We start from the raw sequence: 5,000 nt of genomic DNA, 5'->3' as shown, positions 1-5,000 counted from the left end.
ACACAAATCCAACTACGAGCTTTTTAACCGCAACAACTTTAATATACGCTATTGGAGCTGGAATTACCGCGGCTGCTGGCACCAGACTTGCCCTCCAATAGATACTCGTTAAAGGATTTAAAGTGTACTCATTCCGATTACGGGGCCTCGGATGAGTCCCGTATCGTTATTTTTCGTCACTACCTCCCCGTGCCGGGAGTGGGTAATTTGCGCGCCTGCTGCCTTCCTTGGATGTGGTAGCCGTTTCTCAGGCTCCCTCTCCGGAATCGAACCCTGATTCCCCGTTACCCGTTACAACCATGGTAGGCGCAGAACCTACCATCGACAGTTGATAAGGCAGACATTTGAAAGATGCGTCGCCGGTACGAGGACCGTGCGATCAGCCCAAAGTTATTCAGAGTCACCAAGGCAAACGGACCGGACGAGCCGACCGATTGGTTTTGATCTAATAAAAGCGTCCCTTCCATCTCTGGTCGGGACTCTGTTTGCATGTATTAGCTCTAGAATTACCACAGTTATCCAAGTAACGTGGGTACGATCTAAGGAACCATAACTGATTTAATGAGCCATTCGCGGTTTCACCTTAATGCGGCTTGTACTGAGACATGCATGGCTTAATCTTTGAGACAAGCATATGACTACTGGCAGGATCAACCAGGGAGCTGCGTCAACTAGAGCTGAGCAGCCGGCCGCCCGGGAGTGTGTCCCGGGGGCCCGCGCGAACACGCAAGCGTCCGCTCAATTATTCTGCAAACAGGAGGAGGCTGAGCTCCCCTGCACAATACACCTCGAAACCCTCTCAGGTCCCGGCGGCGCGCAGCGCCGTCCTAAGTACTTGGTCGGGTTCGAGAGAGGCGCAATCGCCCGGAGTTTGGCGAGTAGACGCTTTAGGTGCGACCACCCGTGCTCCCAACTGAGCTTGCCGCTGCCGACAGAGGCCCGGGAGCGTGCTGTCGTGGCATTGCCGGCGGGAGACAACACGCGCCACCTACGGTGGCCGGCAGCTCCAACGCCAGCGCCACAGAAGGACAAAAGCCCCACTTGGGTGCCGAAGCGAACTCTCCCAGCACAGCGCACGCGCCAACACGTCCGCACAGCTGCGATACAAACCACCTGCGAGAACCGCAGAGGCGACCGAGCAGCAGACGGCGTCGCGGCGCCGAGCGCCGGGCGGCGGCGCATCCTCAGCGCACACAGTCCTCAATCGGACCAGCACACTGCAGATGTCCACCGCGCTTCGCACCGGGCCCGCGAGGACCTACTTTGGCCGCACGGCGCCGCGTGCAGGGTGCGCCGGCGCGCAGCTGCGCCGCCTGCCGCCTCCGTCGGCCGGCGCGCCTGCCACTGGCCGCCCCCACCAGCCGGCTGTAGCGCGTGCGCCCACGCACCGCGCGGCCAGCACGCCGGGAGGCCCCCCCTCACCGGCCGGGGACGGTCCCACCCAGCCACCGCCGCGTATCGCTTCACACCCACATGCCATTCACGTTCGTGGGCATGGTGGGTATCGCTGAAACAACCGGTTGGTAGCTCAACCGATCGTCGCCATCACTGATTCACCTCTAGCGAGAACAACCGCACCACAACCGTTTACCAGTTGTTCATTTGCGTAACGTCACCAGCAAACGTAGACGTCCATCGCCATTTGCAAATTCAACGATTGTTGCATGCCTGTGTCAGGTGTCACGACACACTATGTCTGCCCACATACACGCAACAACATGTGCACGCTTCGCGAACACGTGGAAGGTGGCCCCCGTACGTATGCGATGTCCATTGCGCGAACGACTGTCAACCGGCCTCTGTCGCATGTCGCAGATGTGGAACGCAGTGCACCATGCTATCACGGTGTGTGAGAAGAGACGACTACGTCTGACAACACGCGCCACTACATCAACAGACGGCTCATGCTGATCGCCATCCACGGCATACCATACTGCAATCCAGCTCTTATAGGGAGACGACACGTAGCTGAGTGCACAATATTTGGACCGTATGGTTCGCCGTTGTTGGCGCAGTCGTGGTACGGTCACACATGTACCACGATGTATCATTCAGTACATGAGGACCAATGTGCAGTACAGTGTGTGATTTGGACGTACAACATCAGCGGACAGTTGACACACGCCGTACCACAACGTAGGCTGTGCTTCGCCATGCAAATGCCAATGAACAACTGCGAAGGGCATTGAGCATGTACGTCCTGCTGCCATCCGCATTACAGTGTATAGCTGCAAGGTGTTTAACATGAAGCGATACTCTGGGGACCAGGCAGTGCGAGTAGCAAACTATATTGCGGGGGTTGCAGTTAGGCAACACCACACTAATTTAACGCGTCGTATGACAATTACAGAGCAGGTTAAGGCCCAACGTGTGTTGGGTTAAGGCCCAACGTGTGTTGGGTTAAGGCCCAACGTGTGTTGGGTTAAGGCCCAACGTGTGTTGGGTTAAGGCCCAACGTGTGTTGGGTTAAGGCCCAACGTGTGTTGGGTTAAGGCCCAACGTGTGTTGGGTTAAGGCCCAACGTGTGTTGGGTTAAGGCCCAACGTGTGTTGGGTTAAGGCCCAACGTGTGTTGGGTTAAGGCCCAACGTGTGTTGGGTTAAGGCCCAACGTGTGTTGGGTTAAGGCCCAACGTGTGTTGGGTTAAGGCCCAACGTGTGTTGGGTTAAGGCCCAACGTGTGTTGGGTTAAGGCCCAACGTGTGTTGGGTTAAGGCCCAACGTGTGTTGGGTTAAGGCCCAACGTGTGTTGGGTTAAGGCCCAACGTGTGTTGGGTTAAGGCCCAACGTGTGTTGGGTTAAGGCCCAACGTGTGTTGGGTTAAGGCGCAACGTGTGTTGGGTTAAGGCGCAACGTGGGTTACGTTAAGGCGCAACGTGGGTTACGTTAAGGCGCAACGTGGGTTACGTTAAGGCGCAACGTGGGTTACGTTAAGGCGCAACGTGGGTTACGTTAAGGCGCAACGTGGGTTACGTTAAGGCGCAACGTGGGTTACGTTAAGGCGCAACGTGGGTTACGTTAAGGCCCAATATAGGTTAGGTTAAGGCCCAATATAGGTTAGGTTAAGGCCCAATATAGGTTAGGTTAAGGCCCAATATAGGTTAGGTTAAGGTACAATATAGGTTAGGTTAAGGTACAATATAGGTTAGGTTAAGGTACAATATAGGTTAGGTTAAGGTACAATATGGGTTAGGTTAAGGTACAATATGGGTTAGGTTAAGGCGCAATATGGGTTAGGTTAAGGCGCAATATGGGTTAGGTTAAGGCGCAATATGGGTTAGGTTAAGGCGCAATATGGGTTAGGTTAAGGCGCAATATGGGTTAGGTTAAGGCGCAATATGGGTTAGGTTAAGGCGCAATATGGGTTAGGTTAAGGCGCAATATGGGTTAGGTTAAGGCGCAATATGGGTTAGGTTAAGGTACAATATAGGTTAGGTTAAGGTACAATATAGGTTAGGTTAAGGTACAATATAGGTTAGGTTAAGGTACAATATGGGTTAGGTTAAGGTACAATATAGGTTAGGTTAAGGCACAATATGGGTTAGGTTAAGGCGCAATATGGGTTAGGGTAAGGCGCAATATGGGTTAGGTTAAGGCGCAATATGGGTTAGGTTAAGGCGCAACGTGGGTTACGTTAAGGCGCAACGTGGGTTACGTTAAGGCGCAACGTGGGTTACGTTAAGGCGCAACGTGGGTTACGTTAAGGCGCAACGTGGGTTACGTTAAGGCGCAACGTGGGTTACGTTAAGGCCCAATATAGGTTAGGTTAAGGCCCAATATAGGTTAGGTTAAGGCCCAATATAGGTTAGGTTAAGGCCCAATATAGGTTAGGTTAAGGCCCAATATAGGTTAGGTTAAGGTACAATATAGGTTAGGTTAAGGTACAATATAGGTTAGGTTAAGGTACAATATGGGTTAGGTTAAGGCGCAATATGGGTTAGGTTAAGGCGCAATATGGGTTAGGTTAAGGCGCAATATGGGTTAGGTTAAGGCGCAACGTGGGTTACGTTAAGGCGCAACGTGGGTTACGTTAAGGCGCAACGTGGGTTACGTTAAGGCGCAACGTGGGTTACGTTAAGGCGCAACGTGGGTTACGTTAAGGCCCAATATAGGTTAGGTTAAGGCCCAATATAGGTTAGGTTAAGGCCCAATATAGGTTAGGTTAAGGCCCAATATAGGTTAGGTTAAGGTACAATATGGGTTAGGTTAAGGTACAATATGGGTTAGGTTAAGGTACAATATAGGTTAGGTTAAGGCGCAACGTGGGTTACGTTAAGGCCCAATATAGGTTAGGTTAAGGCCCAATATAGGTTAGGTTAAGGCCCAATATAGGTTAGGTTAAGGCCCAATATAGGTTAGGTTAAGGCCCAATATAGGTTAGGTTAAGGTACAATATAGGTTAGGTTAAGGTACAATATAGGTTAGGTTAAGGTACAATATGGGTTAGGTTAAGGTACAATATGGGTTAGGTTAAGGTACAATATAGGTTAGGTTAAGGCACAATATGGGTTAGGTTAAGGCGCAATATGGGTTAGGTTAAGGCGCAATATGGGTTAGGTTAAGGCGCAATATGGGTTAGGTTAAGGCGCAATATGGGTTAGGTTAAGGCGCAATATGGGTTAGGTTAAGGCACAATACGGGTTAGGTTAAGGCACAATACGGGTTAGGTTAAGGCACAATACGGGTTAGGTTAAGGCACACATTGTTGTAAGGAAAGGTGTTTTCGGGGGGGGGGGGGGGGCTGGTTTGTTGATTGTGATTATCGTAAGTAAATGACTGCGGCATCATCTGATTTGCCACGTCAGGGTGCACCTTTGGCTCATAACAGGCGGCGCTCTGATTCCATGCTTGTGGCAGACCTGTGTCTTTCATTCGTGCCATTGTTTGTGTGGTGTGACAGGAGGCAGTATTGTGATGTTGGGTGCACCCCTGTGTAGGACATGTGTGGGTGTTGGTGGCTTAGCTGAGCAATGGTGGTTGTCGGAAGGGTGGGATATTCTGT

General features: G+C 51.7%; 1 non-coding gene across 1 annotated transcript in view; it reads right to left on the bottom strand.

The window, feature by feature from the left end:
- Window positions 1–661, bottom strand: part of LOC124588927 — a 1,910-nt gene extending 1,249 nt beyond the window's left edge. The window contains exon 1 of the ribosomal RNA XR_006975847.1: window positions 1–661. This exon is cut by the window's left edge and continues 1,249 nt beyond it. This is a non-coding gene — a ribosomal RNA (small subunit ribosomal RNA).
- Between the last annotated feature and the right edge of the window lie 4,339 nt (window positions 662–5,000).

The sequence above is a fragment of the Schistocerca americana genome, unplaced genomic scaffold (assembly GCF_021461395.2).
Source record: "Schistocerca americana isolate TAMUIC-IGC-003095 unplaced genomic scaffold, iqSchAmer2.1 HiC_scaffold_666, whole genome shotgun sequence".
Lineage (NCBI taxonomy): Eukaryota > Metazoa > Arthropoda > Insecta > Orthoptera > Acrididae > Schistocerca > Schistocerca americana.
The sequence above is the reverse complement of the archived record's forward strand: the minus strand, read 5'-3'. Positions and strand labels throughout refer to the sequence as shown.